Below are 26,197 nucleotides of genomic sequence, written 5' to 3' on the forward strand. Positions count from 1 at the left end.
CGAGTATTTATAGTCCGGCTGAGGTCAGGTGAAGAATGCTGCATCTGATGATGTACCGAGTGGGGTTGTAGAGTCTAAAAACTTGGGTAGCTTGGAAAGGAGATTGGATAAGTTTTTAGACTCTACAACCCCACTCGGTACATCATCAGATGCAGCATTCTTCACCTGACCTCAGCCGGACTATAAATACTCGCGTTCCTTCCACCCCAGGTAGTTCTGTTTGTGACTTGAAAAAGCCCACTGTGTGGGCGAAACGTAGTCAATAAAGGATCACATTATACTGCATTTGTGTTTATATTGCCATTGTGTCGGTATTTTATACCATTTATTTCAACCCAAAGCCACACTGTCACCTTTCCTTCATCCTTTTTCTACGTCCTTCTCGCCATTTTGTCCCTGCTGCAAACTGTCAATAAACTACTGCAGATGAAATATCCAAGATTGTGATTAATGCTTGATCACTTGGTGGCATCCCCTGAGTTAGTCTCTGGGTTAACGCAGGAATGCGGAGGAACGGGAGATTCGCAGCACGAATCTGCAGCAACAGCGTGATGCTGTTAGGTCAACATGGACCAGAATCTCTAAGGAATGTTTCCAGCACCTTGTTAAATCCATGCCAACAAGAAATCAGGCTGTTCTGGAGGCAAAGGGAGCCCTATTCAGTATTACAAAGGTGTACCTAATAATGTGGCCACTGATGGTATATTTCATGCCGAATAAAGCTGAACCGGAGAGTTTGGCCTAAACAATAAATCTTCGAATATAAATATATATATATATATATATATATATATATATATATATATATATATATATATATATATATATATATATATATATATATATATATATATATATAAATATATATATATATATATATATATGCAAAACAACCACTCTAGAAGAATAGAGAAATTCCAAGCGCTTTCGTGACTACTCACATTATCAAGGAACTATGAAAGTAAAGCATCCAAGGAAGGTATATAAGGGGTCTGGCCAACACCTCACTATCAGATCCCACAACGGTTAAACACCTGACGCGAGCCGGCCCAACTGGACAGGTCCTTTGCACAACTCACCAACAAACTATTCTACCCAAGAAAATTTAAAAATTATTATTTGTCCAGTGTATTATTAAATTCTTCCCAAATTCTATTAATTATAAATGGATTTAAGTTATATAAACCAAAGGAAATATTCATATTATTGTCTAAACTGCTTTTTATGAAACAAGATTCAAATTATTGTCTAAACTGCTTTTTATGAAACAAGATTAAAAAAGCAGTTTTGACAATAATATGAATATTTCCTTTGGTTTATATAAATTAGATTCATTTATAATTAATAGAATTTGGGAAGAATTTGATAATACACTGGACAAATAATAATTTTTAAATTTTCTTGGGTAGAATAGTTTGTTGGTGAGTTGTGCAAAGGACCTATCCAGTTGGGCCGGCGCGCGTCAGGTGTTTAACTGTTGTGGGATCTGATAGTGAGGTGTTGGCCAGACCCCTTATGTAGCTTCCTTGGATGCTTTACTTTCATAGTTCCTTGACAATGTGAGTAGTCACGAAAGCGCTTGGAATTTCTCTATTCTTCTAGAGTGGTTGTTTTGCATATTCTGAAATCCCCTGTTTACTGTGATCTTATTGCATATATATATATATATATATATATATATATATATATATATATATATATATATATATATATATATATATATATATATATATATATATATATATATATATATATATAACACACACACACACACACACAGAAAATAATTCTAAAACGTCCATTAATACAGGTTGGTTTTAACATATGTTAGCCTGAAGTTTAAGAATAAGGTTTCTATAAGCTTAACGTGGCTCGTGATAGGAGCCAAAACTAGAGAAACCGCTTTAAACTAGTGAACAAATCAATTGGGAGTAAACGAAACCGCCTAAACGGCACGGTAACGACCCTGAGATACGACCCAAACAAATAAAACGACCTTAAACGAGCGCGAACGCTTCGTCAAACGACCTCAAACGACCCGGTGCCGCGATGCACAGTCAATTTGGCACCGTGGTGGAGTAGTAGATGGTGGAGCAACACCAATCACCTGGACGAGGTGTGTCAGTAGCTCTCTAGACTTTCTCCTGCAGCCATCCCTCTCCTGCCCTCTCTCCTCTTTTCCTTCTTTCCTTCCTTCTTGCATTCCTTCTTTCTTTCCTTCCTTCCTTCTTTCCTCCATTCCCTCCTTTTCTATCCGCCTTTCCTTCCTCCAGCCATTTTCCTGCCTAATTTCTTCTTTTTCCTCTCTCCTCAGCTTCTTTCATCCTTTCTACCATATATATTTTATCAGAGTGGTTGTTTTGCATATTCCGATATCACCTGTTTACTGTGATCTTATTGCATATATATATATATATATATATATATATATATATATATATATATATATATATATATATATATATATATATATGCAATAAGATCACAGTAAACAGGTGATATCGGAATATGCAAAACAACCACTCTGAAAAAATAGAGAAATTCCAAGCGCATTCGTGACTACTCACATTATCAACGAACTATGAAAGTAAAGCATCCAAGGAAGCTATATAAGGGGTCTGGCCAGCACCTAACTATCAGATCCCACAACGGTTAAACACCTGACGCGCGCCGACCCAACTTGGATAGGTCCTTTGCACAACTCACCCCACAAACTATTCTACCCAAGAAAATTTAAAAATTATTTGTCCAGTGTATTATTAAATTCTTCCCAAATTCTATTAATTATAAATGAATCTAATTTATATAAACCAAAGGAAATATTCATATTATTGTCAAAACTGCTTTTTATGAAACAAGATTCAATTATATTCCTGTCGACCATGGACTTGCTTGATATTATTTTCTCAACTTTTTGAAAATCAATTGGATGGTTAAAATCTCTTACATGAATAAATAGAGCATTGGAATCTTGTCCAGTTCTAATGCTATATTTATGTTGTTTTAATCTTAGTTCGAGATTTTTACCAGTTTGACCGTAATAAACTTTATCGCAAATTTTACAAGGAATCTTATAGACACATCCATCAGCATTTTGGGGGGAATTCTTTATCAAAAGTTTTTTTACTGTATCAAGATTTTTGTGTGTTTATGTGTGTGTGTGTGCGTGTGTGTGTGTACTCACCTATTTGTGGTTGCAGGGGTCGAGTCCTAGCTCCTGGCCCCGCCTCTTCACCGGTTGCTACTAGGCCCTCTCTCTCCCCGCTCCATGAGCTTTATCAAACCTCGTCTTAAAACTGTGTATGGTTCCTGCCTCCACTTCGTCATTTTCTAGGCTATTCCACTGCCTTACAACTCTATGACTGAAGAAGTGTGTGTGTGTGTGCGTGCGTGTGTGTGTGTGTGTGTGTGCGTGAGTGTGTGTGTGTGTGTGTGTGTGTGTGTGTGTGTGTGTGTGTGTGCGTGTGTGTGTGTGTGTGTGTGCGTGTGTGCGTGCGTGTGTGTGTGTGTGTGTGTGTGTGTGTGTGTGTGTGTGTGTGCGTGCGTGCGTGTGTGTGCCTACATACTACATAAGCACATTCATTTATGAATACATGAAGAGGTTTCTTTATTTATCTATAAGAGTGTAGATACCACAAGAGACGCGTACAAGCTACCAAGGGAGATTGGATCCCCAACAAAACCCACCTTAAGGAGTATCGGATTCCACTTGAGTTGGCTGTGAGGATGTTCTTATGGAGGCAGCGTAGCATGCTGCTGGAACTGACATCTCGCGGGAGCACTAAGAATGCTGCCCCAAGATGTTGCTTCCACCCACATGATATATATATATATATATATATATATATATATATCTATATATATATATATATATATATATATATATATATATATATATATATATATATATATATATATATATATATATATATATATATATATGTATATATATATATATATATATATGTATATAAATATATATATATATATATATATATATATATATAAAATATAGGGAGGTACCACCTCTAGAACTGTTATGGGGACCCTCATCCTCAGAGAAAAGAATAAACTTGCTTCTGGGAAAACTCAAGATTCTCCCTGAAGCTGTTTGAGAATTTTCTCCTACCACCCCCTATATTATGTATATATATTTTATTTAAAGACAAAATACATTGACAAAACATTCACAAAAATATGATACAAAGTAAAACAACATAGGTAACTCAGAGCTACATCTCGAATACTTCGTCCAGCTCCCCTGCGGTGGGCCGCGTGCCCAGAATGCTGCAGGCATTTCCTCTCTGGATCGCAACACTGAGTCTCTGAAAGAGGAAGCTGGTCGCCCTGTGGTCCTTGGTTTCTATGATGAGCTTTTCACCCAGCTCTTTGAGGAACTTTAGAGCACACTTGCCCCATGCTCCAAGGGTCTCCGACCCTATTGGAATGAAGTTATAGCAAGGGGGAAGGTCTTCATATTTTCGGATCTTCTGGGTCTCCCTGTGGCTGGCAGCTCCACCCCCTTCCACTACAGAGTATGGCAAGTAGGTGTCTGCCAATGTGGCAGCACAGGTGTAGTCCCAGGCAATCTGCTTTCCATCCTTCCAGGGTAGCATAGTGGCTCCATCAGGACGCTTTTGACTTCCATCAGACCTCTGTACTTGGGGTTCCCGTTGAGCTGGGCAACGGGCTGTGGCGAGGCTTCTCTTTATTATGTCATTGATCTCCTCATGTCTGGCATACTTCCCTTCTGCTGTGTGGCACACGAGACCATGGAGTCCGAATTGATCAGCTGTCGCCCTGCCGCAAATACACCTATGTTCGGTGAGGATGGGGGCGGCTAGGCGAAGAGCAACACCAATCCGAATGGCCTGTGGGTCGAGACGGGTGCCCAGGGAGGAATTGGGAACAGCTAACAGGAAATCTCCTGAGTGTGGTGCCTTCACTGCCAGGAGACGAGCTTTGTTCTTTCCTGAAGCATTGGAGAGCATTGTGTTGGCGATTTTTTCCATGATCGGTTTGTCCCAGTGGGACTGTTTGTGCTGTTTGGGAGGAGCTGGTCTACTGGAGGAGTCTGTAAGGGTGTCCCACCGAATTGCTGCTTCAGTAAACCTGGGGTCTTGAGCTCCTACCAAGTCTCTCAAGCGTTCGGGCACTATCTTCTTGACTAATGCACTGGAAGCCAAACACGAAGACAGAAAAGCAGGTAAAGCAACATGCGTTGCTTTACGCACCCCTATACCTCCCAGTCGCACTGGGAGGGTTGCCTGATCCCATTGCTCATCCTCTAGTGACAGGTTCAGTGCCTTCTTAAAAGTTGATCTCAGGTGTGCATCATATTCATCAAGTGTTGGGTTGTCAAAAGAGGGTGCACACCTCAAGAAGTAAGTGAGTCTTGGCATAGTAAGACACCTTGTGAGGAGATACAGAGCATCATGGGCATCAAGATCGCTTATTCTCTCCTCCATTCTCATAAGGTCATTCAATTTGTCCCTGAGGACAGTATCGATGGCCTGGTGACCCAGCGGTGCCCCCAAGAGGGTACTGTTGGACGGAGTTGTAGTTGAGATTTCCGGGAGGATTCTTCGAACAGCATTGATTATTTCCTGGTTCGCTGTGATGATTTCACACTTAGAGGGATTGAGGATGAGTCCCAAGTCTTCTCCCTGTGTTTTCACCAGTTGTAGGTCCCCCACGAGGGACTCTTCAGTACCTGCCAGAGTGCCGTCATCCAGGTACCAGATATTGAGCTCACTGCGTAGGCTGGAAGTTAGTTCTCTTACTGCCAAGCAGAAGAGAAGTGGAGCAAGTGGGTCACCCTGCTGAACACCCTCTGATGATTGAATTTCATGTTCTCCAAACAAAAGAATTGAGAGTTTGCTGTAGCCGGCTGAAATGAAGGGAAAGAGACTGGGGAACCGAACCCGAACAGCTGGCAAAACAGCATCTCTCCTCACCATATTAAAGGCATTTCTAAAATCAAGTTTGACTATGGCCTTGTCTTCTGGTAGGTCCCTGATGTAGGCCCTTGCCGCATGAGCTGCAGCTTCACTGCCTTGAGAGACCCCAAAGCCCAGTTGGTGTGGCTGGAGTAAAGTGGCAGCTTCTAGGCGAATGTTTCTCACTGCTGCTTTGGCAACGAGACGGCGGAGAGTGTTTCCAACTGCAATGGGTCTGATTCCCCCATCCCTCTTCTTCAAAGCACATAGTGAGGCTCCAAAAAAGAAAGGTTTAATTTCTTCTGGGATTCGCCCAGCCAGGCAATTGTTGACGAAAGTTGTTAACTCGGTGAGAAGAATTGATGCAGATTCACCGAGTACTGGATTTACCATCTCTTTGAGGTGCTGAGGTCGAATTCCAGTGTAACCTCCTGCAGATCCTGCTGGAAATGACACGATCGCCTTATAGACTTCCGATTCTGGCAAAATTAATTGTTCAGTGATAGGGTCTTCCTCAGGGTTGTCGTTGATGGCTGTGGTGTCCCTGGTTGGATGCTTGTCTCTTAGTGCTTGGGCCGTGGTCTCATCCTTGGGGGCTACAGTGTCGTCACTTGTAATTATTCTTATTGCTCCCACTGTGTTACCTTCCTCAATTTTTTTGCTAACCTGTGCGCAAATTTTCTCGTTCTCAGTAGGACTTTTCTTGGGTCTGCCTCTTTGATTCCTGCGATGATGGGGCAGGGGGACACAGTTATCCGTTCTTGGGTAGTTGCGCACTGCCTTGATAACTGACGTGGTTAGCAGTTTGCCTCGTCTTTCAGGAACTGCAAGACAGACATTGCCGAACAAGAGAAGGTTGCGCCATGCTTGGATGGTGCCTCGGGCTTCTAAGTTAGTGGAACCTCCATTCACCCGCTTAAGAAGGTCTGTGAATTTCCCTGCTGCATATGGGCGAGCTGCTTTAGGGATGTGGGATAGTGTACTGCTAGCAGTGGATTTGAATGCCAACAGAAGGTTATCGCAAGTGACGAGGTTGCCATTGGAATTGTCATCTGCCTGTGGAGGCTGTGGGCTGCTCTCTGCTGGGGGCATATGTGATCCCGCACACCTATTGTGTGCACGAATACGGCCGTCCCTGTTGCGTGCTCGAAACTCTCCACACACCTGACATGTGCCTCTTCTTTCATTGTTGGGTGCATTGTTTCCCTGGCTTTGTGGCTGGCTGGCTTCATCGTCTGCCATACCTCAAACTGTGTGATAAGCACAAGCTGAAGGGAAAATGGCGCATGGCACATTCCGCATGTGGTTCATGGTGGTGGTGGTGGGGGGGGGGGAGGAGAGGGGTGTCCAGTCCTTGTGGTGGGCGGTGGAAGATGTGTGCTGAGGCGGAGTAGGGCACTCACTCCCTCCCAGGACAAGTCACTATACACCACGATGCTCAGTGCACATGTTACTATACACCACTATGCTCAGTGCACTACCCCCACTATCAACGACACACCGCTATACACTTCACATGCTATGTATATATATATATATATATATATATATATATATATATATATATATATATATATATATATATATATATATATATATATATATATGTATATATATATATATATATTTATAATATATATGTATATATACATATATATATATATATATATATTTAATATATATATACATATAATATATATGTATATATATATATAATGTATATATATAATATATGCAAAACAACCACTCTGAAAGAATAGAGAAATTCCAAGCGCTTTCGTGACTACTCACATTATCAAGGAACTATGAAAGTGAAGCATCCAAGGAAGCTATATAAGGGGTCGGCCAGCACCTCACTATCAGATCCCACAACGGTTAAACACGTGACGCGCGGCGAGCCAACTTGGATAGGTCCTTTGCAAAACTCACCCCCAAGCTATTTATTTGTCCAGTGTATTATTAAATTCTTCCCAAATTCTATTAATTATAAATGGATCTAATTTATATAAACCAAAGGAAATATTCATATTATTGTCAAAACTGCTTTTTATGAAACAAGATTCAATTATATTCCTGTCGACCATGGACTTGCTTGATACTACTTTCTCAACTTTTTGAAAATCAATTGGATGGTTAAAATCTCTTACATGAATAAATAGAGCATTGGAATCTTGTCCAGTTCTAATGCTATATTTATGTTGTTTTAATCTTAGTTCGAGATTTTTACCAGTTTGACCGTAATAAACTTTATCGCAAATTTTACAAGGAATTTTATAGACACATCCATCAGCATTTTGGGGGGAATTCTTAATCAAAAGTTTTTTTACTGTATCAAGATTTTTGATACAGTAATGTAAGTATGTATGTATGTATGTATGTATGTGTGTATGTATAGGGAGGTACCACCTCTAGTAACTTATTGGGGACCCTCATCTTCAGAGAAGAGAATAAATGTACCTCAGGGAAAACTCAAGGTTCTCCCCGGAGATCTTTGAATATTTTCTTCTTCTACAACCCCCTATATTCTATATTTTATGTTAACTTTTGTAATAAACAAAATACACTGACTAAAAAATACAAACATGAATACATTGGTACATTATACCAAAGATTATGAATCTCTTCCAGCTCCTCCGAAGCCGGACGCAAGCCAAGTATGCAGCAAGCATTTCCCCTCTGGATGGCCACAAAAAACAATAGTTCCTTGACAATTTGAGAAGTCACGAAAGCGCTTGGAATTTCATTCTTTTTCCAGAGGTGGACCCCATCTATATATACATACATATATATATATATATATATATATATATATATATATATATATATATATATATATATATATATATATATATATATATATATATATATATAAATAAATATATATATATATATATATATATATATATATATATATATATATATATATATATATATATATATATATATATATATATATATATTCTTTCTTTCTTTCAACACACCAGCCGTATCCCACCAAGGCAGGGTGGCCCAAAAAGAAAAACGAAAGTTCCTCTTTTTAAATTTAGTAATTTATACAGGAGAAGGGGTTACTAGCCCCTTGCTCCCGCCATTTTAGTCGCCTCTTGCGACACGCATGGCTTACGGAGGAAGAATTCTGTTCCACATATACATACATATATATATATATATATATATATATATATATATATATATATATATATATATATATATATATATATATATATATATATATATATATATATATATATATATATATATATATATATATATATATATATATATATATATATATATATATATATATATATATATACATATATATATATATATATATATATATATATATATATATATATATATATATATATATATTTATTTATATATATACTTACATGTATGCATACACAAGTCCATCAATCTTTACAAAATTGATAGACTGATTACATCGACTCCACTGTGTGGCGAAACGTTTCCTCAGTCAATATAACCAAGTATAGCACATGTGTGTAATTCATCAAACTTAGTGGTTCTCTGAACCATTTATCTACATATATAAATAAATACACTCGTTCATACATATAGTATATGTGAGTGTTATTCAGCCGATAAAAAAAGGCGTATTGATAATATATTTCATTTACAACAATAGCTGAGAAGACGTGAATAACGCATGCCTGATAAACGAAGGTAATAACAGTAATGTCAGACTTTACAGAATCAACAGAGAGCGAACGGAATGAAGTGACTCGGTGAACTAAATTGTTGCATCGATGTAGCCGAACAACAGGTGAATTATCTGCGGAATTCGGGCCTCTCACCTGGCATCGGCCAGGCGGGTATGCAGGTGCCAGACAGGTGCTGGGCAGGTGTGGTGGGAAGGCGCTAGGCAGGTGCTGGGAAGGTACTAGGAGGGTACAGCACAATCATTAGGTGTTATATTGTATTCCAAAAACAATCAGCTCATCTTTTCCTTTCCCCTGACATCCCACACGTCACCTGGACTTGCTAGAGTTTGTTGAGTCTGTGCAGGAGACCTTTTGACTATGAAATATGTATTTATTCTACATATTTCATACGTTAATATATTATATATATATATATATATATATATATATATATATATATATATATATATATATATATATATATATATATATATATATATATATATATATATATATATATATATATATATATATATATATATATATATATATATATATATGCAAAATCTCTACTATAGCTCTCTCTCTCTCTCTCTCTCTCTCTATTTATCTAGCCATCCCCTGGTGCATGGCTCTTGATCAAGGGAGTTGGATTTGTGCTCCAGTTCCCTGAAGTGAACCTGAATGCCTTCCATCCCACCCCCACAGACGCTGTATAACCCTACTGGTCTAGCGCTCCCCCATAATAATATCTCTTTTTCTTTTATTCATTGCTAACTCACATGTCTCTTAAGATTCCTCCCTCTTCTACCTTCACTATGCCATTACCACCTCCCTCCATTATTGCCTCCTTCCTTCCTCCCTCGCTGCTTACACCCTTCCCTTCCTCCCTCGCTGCTTACACCCTTCCCTTCCTCCCTCGCTGCTTACACCCTTCCCTTCCTCCCTCGCTGCTTACACCCTTCCCTTCCTCCCTCACTGCTTACACCCTTCCCTTCCTCCCTCACTGCTTACACCCTTCCTTTCCTTCCTCACTGCTTACACCCTTCCCTTCCTCCCTCACTGCTTACACCCTTCCCTTCCTATCTCACTGCTTACACCCTTCCCTTCCTTCCTCACTGCTTACACCCTTCCCTTCCTACCTAACTGCTTACACCCTTCCCTTCCTATCTCACTGCTTACACCCTTCCCTTCCTCCCTCACTGCTTACACCCTTCCCTTCCTCCCTCACTGCTTACACCCTTCCTTTCCTTCCTCACTGCTTACACCCTTCCCTTCCTCCCTCACTGCTTACACCCTTCCCTTCCTATCTCACTGCTTACACCCTTCCCTTCCTCCCTCACTGCTTACACCCTTCCTTTCCTTCCTCACTGCTTACACCCTTCCCTTCCTCCCTCACTGCTTACACCCTTCCCTTCCTATCTCACTGCTTACACCCTTCCCTTCCTATCTCACTGCTTACACCCTTCCCTTCCTCCCTCACTGCTTACACCCTTCCCTTCCTCCCTCACTGCTTACACCCTTCCTTTCCTTCCTCACTGCTTACACCCTTCCCTTCCTCCCTCACTGCTTACACCCTTCCTTTCCTTCCTCACTGCTTACACCCTTCCCTTCCTCCCTCACTGCTTACACCCTTCCCTTCCTATCTCACTGCTTACACCCTTCCCTTCCTTCCTCACTGCTTACACCCTTCCCTTCCTACCTAACTGCTTACACCCTTCCCTTCCTATCTCACTGCTTACACCCTTCCCTTCCTCCCTCACTGCTTACACCCTTCCCTTCCTCCCTCACTGCTTACACCCTTCCTTTCCTTCCTCACTGCTTACACCCTTCTCTTCCTCCCTCACTGCTTACACCCTTCCCTTCCTATCTCACTGCTTACACCCTTCCCTTCCTCCCTCACTGCTTACACCCTTCCCTTCCTCCCTCACTGCTTACACCCTTCCCTTCCTCCCTCACTGCTTACACCCTTCCTTTCCTTCCTCACTGCTTACACCCTTCCCTTCCTTCCTCACTGCTTACACCCTTCCTTTCCTTCCTCACTGCTTACACCCTTCCCTTCCTTCCTCACTGCTTACACCCTTCCCTTCCTTCCTCACTGCTTACACCCTTCCCTTCCTATCTCACTGCTTACACCCTTCCCTTCCTATCTCACTGCTTACACCCTTCCCTTCCTATCTCACTGCTTACACCCTTCCCTTCCTTCCTCACTGCTTACACCCTTCCCTTCCTTCCTCACTGCTTACACCCTTCCCTTCCTTCCTCACTGCTTACACCCTTCCCTTCCTTCCTCACTGCTTACACCCTTCCCTTCCTTCCTCACTGCTTACACCCTTCCCTTCCTTCCTCACTGCTTACACCCTTCCCAAATAGTGCTCATATTTACCTTCACCCTCTGTCCCCATCTTTATTTATCTGTCTTCTTGTGTCCCTTACTTCCCCTCCCGCACCTCCCTGCTTTACTATCCCTGCCTCTTACATCTACAAACATCGTAATTGTAATTTAGTAGAAATTCCTCCAGGTACTCTGTAATCTGTCTTTCCGTTTATTCCAACATACTCCTCTGCCTGCCTCTTCTTCTTCTTCCCTACCTACCTCCCTTTCTACCTGTCGCACCTCTCCGCCCACTTCCCTCCTGCTTTTAACACACACACACACGCATACATTTCCAAATTTCCGCACAACCACTGTGCCGTCTCCCCGGCGTGTCATCAAGGGGGCAGTGTATTCCGCACCACCCACCTCACACCCTTCCACAGCAGTCCAGGATGGCTTTCCTAAGCACCAATGGGATTCCCTTGGTAGTAGAGGTCTTCCCACAAGATCCACAGGATATCACGCGATATTTGCTCCTTGCAGGCTTTAAAATTGCCGGGTATCGATTGCAAGTGCGAAATGTTAGATGTTAATTGCATGGGATGTGTGTCTTCTGCTTGAGTGTTAGGAGCGAGTTTCAATGAAAAGAAATCTGTTCTAAGTTCAAAATTATCTGTTCTAAATGCAAGACGTTAATTTTAAATGCAAAATTTCTGTTGTAGGTGCCGGCTGTCCTTGCCAAGTGCAAGATGTAGGTTCGAGATGCAGCTTAATTGTTGCAAGTGAAGGCTGTTTATCGATATCTGTTGCAAACATTGTCGTGAGCTGCACATTTCATGGATTTCTTCCTGAAGGAGCCCACGACATTTTTCTGAAGGAACCTACGATTTCTTCCTGAATGAACCCACACAGTGTTATATTCTCCCATGTCCTTCAACTAGAAATGGGTAGTGTAGGATGTCTAGCATGAGTGCGAATAGGATGTCCTTGGCTCTCAGTCACGCCTGGGACTTCCGACGTCTGGAAAGACATCACACAGGTCTTCAAGATTACCCACTTTTGACATCATCTTTGCATCCCTTTCAACCCTCTTCTACTCTCATTATCATATAGGTACCTATCTCTATTTTCTGAATCCTTTCTTCCTTCCCAAAATACTGTTTCTTCTCTCCTCCCAGAGCACTACCCTTTTTTCTCCTCTCAAAGCAACACCTTTTCTTTCCTCTTAAAGCAATACCCTCTTCTCCCATTTCAAATTAATTCCTTCTTCTCCCTTTTCGAAGATATGCCCCTTTTCATGTGTTTTCTCTGAGAGGAATTTCACGTGAATCCTGGATTATCTCTGTCTTTCTTCTTCCTTTTTCGTTGGGACATATCTGTCTGGAGCTTCTGTCTATAACATTTTCCCTTTTCCTTTAATTCATTTTCACCTCGAAACCTCTGAAGTCTCGGGCTTCCATTACTTCATAAATAACTCACACTTATTTTGATTACTAATCATGTGGTATTCCCCTGGGAATACTGTGTTTGTTATTGGTCCCAATAATTTTGTTATTATTATTTTAAATACGTCTTAAGTTGGAGATTCCATCAGCATCTGTGAGAAAAATATTGAAGTTTCTCTTGGCGAGCCTCAGTGTTAGATTTTTTTTCTTGGAGTCTTGGGAGATTGGGACGTTTGAGGCGAGTTTGGGGTTAGGATGTGGGATTTGTGAATTTTGAGAGGGAGTGTTTAGGTAAGGATTGGTGTGCTGGATGGGTGTAGATAGACGAGTAAGGTTGTGATGGAGATGGGATGAGAGGGATAGGTGTAGGTGAAGCATGTGGGGGAATGGGAATAGGTGGAGGGATGGGGGTTCTAAATGTGAAGAATGTAGGAGCATGGGGCTTGGAGAGGACTTAATACGTGCGTGAGGGAAGAAAATGGATGCATGTGTCAGCACTCTTGTCCATTTCTCTAGTTCCTGATGAGTTAGAAACAAGTCCAATACCTGTGTGTAATTCATCAACTTGGCGGTATTGTACACCATTGATTTAATGATTACCTAGCTGTGTTTGCAAGGTGGGGGGAGGACCACTGATTCACAGCTCCTGGCTCCTCCTCAACTACTAATGACTGGTCTTACTAATTTCTTCCCATCTACTCATGAAGCAACGTTTGACGTTTGTCTCAACCAGCTCATCATCCTGACCTTTGCCCCTCACTTCACCGGTGACTTGCAAAGTGTATCATCGCATAAATAACCCGCATATGAGAGAAACGTCGTCGTAAGCTCCTCTCTCCCATGTGAGGGTTATTTGTGTATAGTTCCAGTCACGGTATTGTGCCTTTTAGCTATTTAAAGTATATTATTACAAGAGTAGCCTACTAACAGAGAGCTCTAATTGGGGTTTTAATAAGAGAGCCATTTAGAGCTCCTTTTCTTATTCTTCTGATGTGCTTTAAAGAGAAAAAAGGCACAATTCTGAAGCTCTAATTAGAGCTCCGTTTAAAGTAGTATAGTATTTCCCTGTGTTTCATCTGCGTCTTTACTTGTCATCTGTGTCACCTGGCTGCTTTACCCCTTGCATCTCATTTCTATTTTTTATCCACTCTTTCTAGTCTCCAATACATGTTGTGTCATGCTGCTTCTTAACCTCCACCCTTCTAGTGATGTGTGATTTAGTTTCTTAATTCTCTCCTTGTAGTCCGCACCATCGTGTGTGTGTGTGTGTGTGTGTGTGTGTGTGTGTGTGTGTGTGTGTGTGTGTGCGCTGGCTGGTAGCGTTATGTGCTGGTGAGATCAATATACCTGGGTGTCCCAAGGTTATACCTCAGCAGGTATCCCAAGAGGATAGCGGCACCCTCTGCAGGCTCCCCTGTTCCTTCTAGGGGATAGGCGAAGGGCTCTTGATTCGAGGAATTAAAGAGGTTCCCTTTCCTTTGATCAAAGCTGATGTTTTTTTCCTTTTCCCTGGAAGCTGTGACGAATTTAACGCTGCCTAACAAATACTACTACTAATAATAATAGTAACATGGAAATGGGACTCATCCTGAATCCATCCAAATGCGAAATCATCTCAGTCAGTCAACAAGTGATCGACGAAGTGAGATCAAAATTACTAGGAGCATCAGTCATTGCCCCCACAAATAGCGTCTTGCTTGGAGCAATTCTAGGAACTGATGCCATTGACTCAATTCTCAGGAAGAAACTGGACGAGCTGAGGAGGATGGAACAATAAATAGGCAATCTTAACACCCACGATGCATTGTACCTTCTCACAAAGTGTTTGAGTCAGCCCAGGTTAACATATTTCCTAAGATGTGCACCTTCATATGATAACCCTCTACTTCATGAATACCACAGTATCCTGAGGCAGATTTTTTACGAAAGTACTCAACCTTACTCTAGAAGACGGGCAGTGGAACTAAGCTACACTTCCAGTTAGCCCAGGAGCTATTGGTATCTGCGAGACATCACAGATTGCACTATCTGCTTTATTGTCCTCATATGTTGCAGCCAGTGGACTGGTAGCAGCGATTCTCCCTGAAAATCTTAGGGATAATGTTGAAGTTCATGGCGAAAAGTTAGTTGACGGAGACAGGCTCTGGGATAATATAATTAGCTCTGAAACCAGACCTGCTCCTAACAGCTACAAACAGTCACACTGGGATTACCCAGTAGTGGAAAATATAGCCTCAACAATACTTCAGAGTGAGACCTTCTCATGCAGGGAATCTCCTGTTGGCTGTTCCCAACTCCTCCCTTGGCACACGTCTCGACCCACAGACCATCCGCATTGGTGTTGCCATTCTCCTTGCTGCCCTATTCTCGCTGAACACAGGTGTATTTGTGGCAGTGAATCGACAGACCAATTCGGATACCATGGTCTTGTGTGCCGTAAATCTGAGGGAAAGATTACAAGATATGAGGAGGTTAATAACATTATCCAAAGGAGCCTCGCAACAGTCGGATGCCCAGCAATAAGGGAGCCACCCCAAGTAAGCAGATCTGATGGTAGCCATAAACGTCCAGATGGTACCACCTTTCAAGTCTGGACAGACGGCAAGCAGGTGGTGTGGGGATACACATGTGCGTCCACATTAGCAACTGCCAGCTTCAGGGATTCCCAAAAGTCTAAAAAATACGGTGAGCTTGTCCATAAAGACTCGTCAGGGTAACTAGGGATGCAAGGGCAGCTAGTTTTCTGTTCCAGCGACTCAGCGCTACAGTTCAGAGGGGTATGGTCTGCTGTATCCTGGGTACGCACCCCACCTCTGAGGAACTGGATGAGATTTTGCATTGTAATCTGTGACAAAAACGAAGCAATATGTACTTGAAATGTATCCCACAAACGTCATGTACTGTATATGCCATCTTTGTACCAGCAATGTACCATTTTATAGCTTGTGTACCATATGTAATATATACATATTGGTAAAAAAAATATTAACAAGATGGGGTGGTAGGGGAAGTGGAATATTCAAATGGTTTCAGGACGAAATCCAAATATTCTTCCCTGAATTCTTTTTATCCATTTATGTATAATATATATATATATATATATATATATATATATATATATATATATATATATATATATATATATATATATATATATATATATATATATATATATATATATATATATGTATATATATATATATATATATATATATATATATATATATATATATATATATATATATATATATATATATATATATATATATATATAACATTGTATTTCATGTAGTAATTTTTGCTTACATCAATATACATATGCAAAATAACTGCTGTGAAGGAACAGTAAAAACGTTGTAAGTGCTTGTCCAAAGTACTTATGGCCTTTCACTGCTCGTCTTTCATAGTGGTTATTTTGCATATTGGAGATGGGCCGTTTCATACCCAGGCAGCGGGGAAGATGCGCCCACCATTACTCGCTCTCTGGCCATTTTTTTTTTTCTTTTTTTTTGGGGGGGGGGCGTAAACACATTGTTGACAAAGTGGCAAAAGTTTTACGGCCTCTTGGAACGTACAGGCACTGTACGTTCCGTTAGTAAACAACGTACAGGTACTGTACGTTCCGTTAGTAAACAATGTACAGAACATGTACATTGTTTACTAATGTACAGGCACTGTACATTGCTTACTAACGGAACGTTTGTAAACAACGTACAGGTACTGTACGTTCCGTTGGTAAACAATGTACAAGTACTGTACGTTCCGTGAGTAAACAATGTACAGGCACTGTAAGTTCCGTTAATAACAATGTACCGGCACTGTACATTCCAACAGACCTCAACTCCGGCTGTGAATCTCCGTCACAGACACTGCCATGCTCACATAATTCTTTGGAATCCACTCAACTGTAATCCAGCACAGTCGACCTCTGACTTCTTTCACTCTTAACAGACTGATCTTCTTCCTTTCTTCGTTTTATCAACAAATTTATCTTTCCAATACTTATTTTTTTCTTATGTCTGTTAAATGTGTTGACACTGCCTCGGCCATTTTTTTTGTCCCATTCAGTTTTTGCGTTACAAAGCCCTTTATACATTACAGAATCTGTTTTTGTGAAAAAACGTGTCACCTCATCGTTCCAACAGTCTCGTCTCTCCTTCGCCCACTCTTGTGTATCCCTAAATTTCTAATGCACACTGACTTTTTCTAAATACTCACATTTTCGACAGCCACTTTCACACTACCTAACCTTTCTTTCCAATAACCATTGGCTAGCAAATTATGCTCATTCTCTTTCACTTTTCTTTTACCCTCTGAAAATGTTTGCCTTATGTTGCAGTTTCCTCTTACTTTAGCAACTATTCTTCTTTGTATCGGACTGAGAAAGTCACTGGTTGGCGAAACGTTTCCACAGTAAAGATACCCAAGTGTTGCACAAGTGTCTAACACCCTGTCGGTTCTCTGAACCATTTATATTCATAAAATAAGTTTGAGACAGTCACCCTTGAAAAACTGAACGTTCAGAAGTCTACCCACTCAATCACTTTTGCAAGTAACCCACAGCCCAGAGAGCTACTCCTGTGTTTCTCTTCACCTTACCTCGAATAATCACATTTTCTTCTTGAAAATAACGTATTCGTTATTATTACACCTCTTCATATACACGTTTGAGATCAAATTATCCCGTTACCACTTATGCTTGGTATTCCAGACCGTCCAGACTTTTCTTCCAGGGCAGTGTCTCACACTGTTGTTCTTCAAGCACCACAGACAATTATTCTCTAGACTGTCTAAATAGTCACGAACCATTTGACTCAGAGACTCCATCATCTTCACTCTCCACACAGTCAGGTGAAGCAGTACTGTTGCCTTTTATACCAGAGAATGTTGTTAATCACAACACTGATGCCGCATCATTTCAGTCCTTGACGGCTTATTGGACTAGTTATGCAGGACCTGTGAAGAACGCGGCACGTTTCACTTTATCAAATCAAGACGAACTTACGCACAGAACGAAACGTTGTCTATATAAAGCGCATGTGTGTAACATGTGTCTAGTCTTCACGATTATGTGTATACACCCGAATTAATTACATGCAATCCGTCCCACTCATACTCCGTCCCACTCATACTCCGTCCCACTCAAATACTTTTAACTCTCATTCCTCATTGCTAAATTATCCATATTTTCTGTGACGGACATGTTTAACTATTTTTATCATTACAAAAGCAAACATCTGCACATTTATTACATGTGCGACCATTTCATAAAAAACTGTTTTCAAATTTTTATTGTTTTTTATTCGTGGCAAAAAGACAAGTATCTCTTATTTATATATTTATGGGAATGCGCTAAACCCACTTGGACCACGCACTGCATGGGGAAAGGGAGCAATTAAGTGTGTTCCGAGATATAAAGGAGGTTGCCTTAATTTCTTGGATCAGGAGCCTTTCGCCAGCGTCAAGCCACCCCCTCCTCTTCCCTGCCCGGGTTCGATCCCCATCCGTTCTGTGGTTTGATTACAGAGGAGAAGTAAACAAACTCTCTTTTCTTAATATTTAATCGCCACCTGAGACACACTGAGCTGTGTGAGGAGAATTCTCATCTACTTCCGTCAGAGATCAGAAGGAAGAAAAAACAAAGAAGCGGAACATTTTGAGAGATGAAGAAAGACAAGAGAAGAAAATGCACGAACCACCGCGAATCAAAGTGGAAATTAACAAGATCTGCAATGAAATGTGGTCGAGGAACTACCACTTGTTGCTACTTAAGTGGAAGACGGTATGTTCCTCAACTAAATGCTATGTACAAAACTTTTATATCTGTCACAACAAAAAAACAGATAAAATATAAATAATATATATATATATATATATATATATATATATATAAATATATATATATATATATATATATATATATATATATATATATATATATATATATATATATATTATATATATATATATATATATATATATATATATATATATATATATATATATATATATATATATATATATATATATATATATATATATATATATATATATATATATATATATATATAGGATGGGGTCCACCTCTGGTGTAAATTGTGGGACCCACAGCCTCGGAGAAGTGGATAAAAAGGCTTCAAGGAAGAATATTTGGATTTCTTCCTGAAGCCATTTGAATATTCCACTTTCCCTGCCACCCCATCTTTTCATATTTTTTCTTTACCAGAAGGAATATTTTATTACATAATATGGTACAAAATATTTAAGAGATACATTGTTGATATAAAGGTGGCATATACGGTACATGTTGTTACGTGTGTATCACCGATTATAGGGTGAAAATCTCATCCAGCTCCTCAGAGCTGGGGCGTGTGCCCAAAATACAGCAGGCATTACCCCTTTGAACAGCCGCACTGAGCCGCTGGAACAGAAAACTAGCTGCCCTGGGATCCCTGTTACCCTGATGAGTCTTTTTCCCAGCTCCTTAAGGAATTTAGATGCATTCTTTCCCCATGAGCCAAGGGTCTCTGAGCCTATGGGAACAAACATATAATGATGGGCAAGTTCTCCATATTTTCTAAACTTTTGGGACTCCCTGAAGCTGGCAGCTGCCCCTCCTTCCTCTCTGGTGTATTGGAGATAGGTATCAGCCAAGGTGGATGCACATGTATAGTCTCACACCACCTGCTTCCCATCTGTCTAGGCGTGAAGGGTGATGCCATCTGGACGCTTCTGGCTGCAATCAGGTCTGCATAGCTGGGGTGGCTCCCTTACTGCTGGGCATCCGGCTGTTGTGAGGCTCCTCTTGATAATGTTATTAACCTCCTCATGTCTTGCAATCTTTCCCTCGGATTTACAGCACACAAGACCATGGTACCCGAATCGGTCTGCTGCTTCACTGTCACAAATACACCTGTGTTCGGCGAGAATATGTATACAGGACCTTAAACTCCAATATCAACCTTGACCTAAAACGCTTTCTTGATAGTTGTGACAGAACCCACAGGCATAACACCAGACACAAACATCTCTATGACATTCCCCGTGTCCGACTAAACCTTTACAAAAATTCAATGTATGTCAAAGGCCCTAAAATCTGGAACACCCTACCTGAGAACTTTAGAACTGCAGACACATTCATCACCATCAAAACTACCATTAGAAAACATCTTATCTCCCTGATAAACCCCATCAACTAACTACACGAATACCACCTGGTGGTTCACACTTACACTCACTCACCCATTTGACCATAAACAGAAATATTAATCTGAATCTTAAAATAATGAATCCTATGATACTCCAATACTGAAACTATGTACTGTGCCAAAACAAAAGCATTCACATTGCTAAACTCACAAACTAGTATTTAGTCACTTAGCCATAATACCAACTTACCTCATAATCTGTAATATTTTAAAATAAAGAATTAAACTAAGTCTGCCCGAAATGCCTAGCCATGCTAAGCGTTCTAGTGGTACACTCTGTAATCATTATTTAACTACATGTGAACCACACAACAACCAAATTCTGTAAATTCAACATTGTAATCTTTATAGAGAATAAACTTTGAATTTGAATTTGAATTGAATAGGGGCGGCAAGTCGAAGGGCAACACCGATGCGGATGGTCTGTGGGTCGAGGCGTGTGCCAAGGCTGGAGTTGGGAACAGCCAACAGAAAATCCCCTGCATGATGTGCTCTCACTGCCAGGAGGCGGACTCTATCCTTCCCTGACACACTCTGAAGCATTGTTGAGGCTATATTCTCCATTATTGGACCATCCCAGTGCGATTGTTTGTAGTTGTTGGGGGGAGCAGAATATGTATATATATATATATATATATATATATATATATATATATATATATATATATATATATATATATATATATATATATATATATATATATATATATATATATATATATATATATATATATATATATATATATATATATATATATATATATGTACTAATTTATGAACTTTTTTCCTTTGTCATTTTATGTTTGTTTATTGTATTTCGTATCAATATTTACATAATATAATCACTTAATGTGGGGATAATTACACATTATTATTACAACGTCGTTTAATGACTTTTTTTGTGTGCTGTGCTGATATTAACCGGGATATTGTATTTTTATGTATTGTATTTTGTATTACATGGCACTCTGTCACTCCGTTATACAAAGTATCATGGTTATATACCAACCATCAAGACTATATATACCAAGTATCATGGTTATATACCAACCATCAAGACTATATATACCAAGTATCATGGTTATATACCAACCATCAAGACTATATATACCAAGTATCATGGTTATATACCAACCATCAAGACTATATATACCAAGTATCATGGTTATATACCAACCATCAAGACTATATATACCAAGTATCATGGTTATATACCAACCATCAAGGCTATATATACCAAGTATCATGGTTATATACCAACCATCAAGACTATATATACCAAGTATCATGGTTATATACCAACCATCAAGACTATATATACCAAGTATCATGGTTATATACCAACCATCAAGGCTATATATACCAAGCATCAAGGCTATATATACCAAGTATCATGGTTATATACCAACCATCAAGACTATATATACCAAGCATCAAGGCTATATATACCAAGTATCATGGTTATATACCAACCATCAAGACTATATATACCAAGTATCATGGTTATATACCAACCATCAAGACTATATATACCAAGTATCATGGTTATATACCAACCATCAAGACTATATATACCAAGTATCATGGTTATATACCAACCATCAAGGCTATATATACCAAGCATCAAGGCTATATATACCAAGTATCATGGTTATATACCAACCATCAAGGCTATATATACCAAGTATCATGGTTATATACCAACCATCAAGACTATATATACCAAGTATCATGGTTATATACCAACCATCAAGGCTATATATACCAAGTATCATGGTTATATACCAACCATCAAGACTATATATACCAAGTATCATGGTTATATACCAACCATCAATGCTATATATACCAAGCATCAAGGCTATATATACCAAGTATCATGGTTATATACCAACCATCAAGGCTATATATACCAAGTATCATGGTAATATACCAACCATCAAGGCTATATATACCAAGCATCAAGGCTATATATATAGTACCTAATACCATGGTTATATACCAACCATCAATACTATATATACCAAGTATCATGGTTATATACCAACCATCAAGGCTATATACACCAAGTATCATGATTATATACTAACCATCAAGGCTATATATGCCAAGCATCAAGGCTATATATATCAAGTATCATAGTTATATACCAATCATCAAGGCTATATATACCAACCATCAAGGCTATATATACCAAGTACCATGGTTATATACCAACCATCAAGGCTATATATACCAAGTATCATGGTTATATACCAACCGTCAAGGCTATATATACCAACCATCAAGGCTATATGTACCAAGTATCATTGTTGTATACCAACCATCAATGCTATATATGCCAAGCATCAAGGCTATATTTATCAAGCATCAAGGCTATATATACCAACCATCAAGGCTATATATACCAACCATCAAGGCTATATGTACCAACAATCAAATCTATATATACCAAGTATCATGATTGTGTACCAACCATCAAGGCTATATATACCAAGCAACAAGGCTACACCAAGTATCATGATTATATACCAACCATGAAGGCTATATATACCAAGCAACAAGGCTATATACACCAAGTATCATCGTTATATACCAACCATCAAAGCTATATATACCAAGCAACAAGGCTATATACACCAAGTATCATGGTTATATACCAACCATCAAGGCTATATATATACCAAGCAACAAGGCTATATACACCAAGTATCATGGTTATATACCAACCATCAAGGCTATATATATACCAAGCAACAAGGCTATATACACCAAGTATCATGGTTATATACCAACCATCAAGGCTATATATATACCAAGCAACAAGGCTATATACACCAAGTATCACGGTTATACCAGCCCTGGACAAAGCTGCTTCACACTGACGGTCTCCCAGCATACGCTGCGCGAGTTATAATCAATTTGGTAACTATTAGACCAGCTTTATAGCAGTATACCCAGCTTCATTATGTTTTCATAGCCCTTTTAGAGGTTATACTCGCTCATACCCACCCGCCACAGAACATACTCTCCTGAGGATGATGGGAGGACACGTTTTTGCTGAGGGTACTAATTGTATTAATTTTTTTTTTCATAAAAAATACAGACATTAATTAGGTTATTGTCCAGGAAGTGAGTTATTCACACGGCACGGATATATTATCGCATATCCGTATGTTGGTTTGGTAGGTTTCAAGCCTATCGACTGCACGAGGGTCACCGAGACAGCGTTTTTCCTCTACGAAACCAGTTTAATAATTCTTGAATCAGTAAAATAGGGAGAAATATACTGTAAGTGAAAATATACCCTTCGGTGTATATACCCTGTGCCTTATCCCTCCATAAATATGATAAAAATTCATTATTGGTATATATAAATCTCCAAAACAATATATTTTGGGTAACTATGCTAAATAACCTCAGTAGTCAATAATCTGTAATTCTATATGTTGTTATACCCAATATATTAATATGTTCTTTGAAGATTTTACAGGGTATATAAGCAGGATATATAAGCAGAGTATATAAGCAGCGTATATAATGAGGGTATATAATCAGGGTATATAATCAGGGTATATAATCAGGGTATATAATCAGGGTATATAATCAGGGTATATAATCAGGGTATATAAACAGGGTATAAAATCAGGGTATAAAATCAATTCTCCATGATTTTTAAGAGGAAATTTTAATCAAAAATTATATATTTCTTAAAATGATAAAATTTAAAATTTTCGCGAAATCTGAACAAGACTGACAACACTGACACTGACAACACTGACACTGACTACACCGACACTGACAACACTGACACTGACAACACCGACACTGACAACACTGACACTGACAACAACGACACTGACAACACCGACACTGACAACACTGACACTGACAACACCGACACTGACAACACTGACACTGACAACACCGACACTGACAACACTGACAACACTGACACTGACAACACTGACACTGACAACACTGACACTGACAACACTGACACTGACAACACTGACACTGACAACACTGACACTGACAACACTGACACTGACAACACTGACACTGACAACACTGACACTGACAACACTGACACTGACAACACCGACACTGACAACACTGACACTGACAACACTGACAACACTGACACTGACAACACTGACACTGACAACACCGACACTGACAACACTGACAACACTGACACTGACAACACTGACACTGACAACACCGACACTGACAACACTGACACTGACAACACTGACAACACTGACACTGACAACACTGACACTGACAACAACGACACTGACAACACTGACACTGACACTGATAACACTGACACTGACAACACTGACACTGGCAACACTGACACTGGCAACACTGACACTGACAACACCGACACTGACAACACTGACACTGACACTGATAACACTGACACTGACAACACTGACACTGACAACACCGACACTGACAACACTGACACTGACACTGATAACACTGACACTGACAACACTGGCACTGACAACACCGACACTGACAACACTGACACTGACACTGACAACACTGACATTGACACTGACAACACTGACACTGATAACACTGACACTGGCAACACTGACACTGACAACACCGACACTGACAACACTGACACTGACACTGATAACACTGACACTGTCAACACTGACACTGACAACACCGACACTGACAACACTGACAACACCGACACTGACAATACTGACAACACTGACACTGACAACACTGACACTGACAACACCGACACTGACAACACTGACACTGACGACACTGACACTGACAACACTGACAGTGACAACACTGACAACACTGACACTGACAACACCGACACTGACAACACTGACACTGACAACACCGACACTGACATTACTGACAACAATGACACTGGCAACACTGACAGTGACAACACTGACAGTGACAACACTGACACTGACAACAATGACACTGACGACACTGACACTGACAACACTGACAGTGACAACACTGACACTGACAACAATGACACTGACGACACTGACACTGACAACACTGACACTGACAACACTGACACTGACAACACTGACACTGACAACACCGACACTGACAATACTGACAACAATGACACTGGCAACACTAACAACACTGACACTTACACTTACAATACTGACAACATTGACACTTACAACACTAGCAGTACTGTCAGTATTGACACTGACAACACAGAAAACACCAACACTTACAACACTGACAACAATGTCACTGGAAACACTAACACAACACTGACAACACTGACTCTAGTAGCAATGAAACTGGCAACACTCACAACAATGACACTGTCAACACTGACAACACTGACATCAGACTGGTAACACTGACAAAGCTGACACTGTCAACACTGACAATGGCAACAATTGCACTGGCAACACTGACAACACTAACACTGACAATACTGACAGCACTTACACTGGCAACACTGACACTGACAACACTAACACTGGTAGTACTGACAACACTGACATTAGCAACACTTACACTGGCAACACTCACAACACTGACACTGGCGACACTGACACTGGCAACCCTGAAATTGACAACACTGACACTGGTAACAATG

The 26,197-nt window shown here is 39.9% G+C and overlaps 1 protein-coding gene across 7 annotated transcripts in view; it reads right to left on the minus strand.

The window, feature by feature from the left end:
* The window catches only part of LOC128688501 (uncharacterized), a 784,466-nt gene that overhangs the window by 724,397 nt on the left and 33,872 nt on the right, over positions 1-26,197 (minus strand). The window lies entirely within an intron of this gene.

Source organism: Cherax quadricarinatus, chromosome 13 (genome assembly GCF_038502225.1).
Source record: "Cherax quadricarinatus isolate ZL_2023a chromosome 13, ASM3850222v1, whole genome shotgun sequence".
Classification (NCBI taxonomy): domain Eukaryota; kingdom Metazoa; phylum Arthropoda; class Malacostraca; order Decapoda; family Parastacidae; genus Cherax; species Cherax quadricarinatus.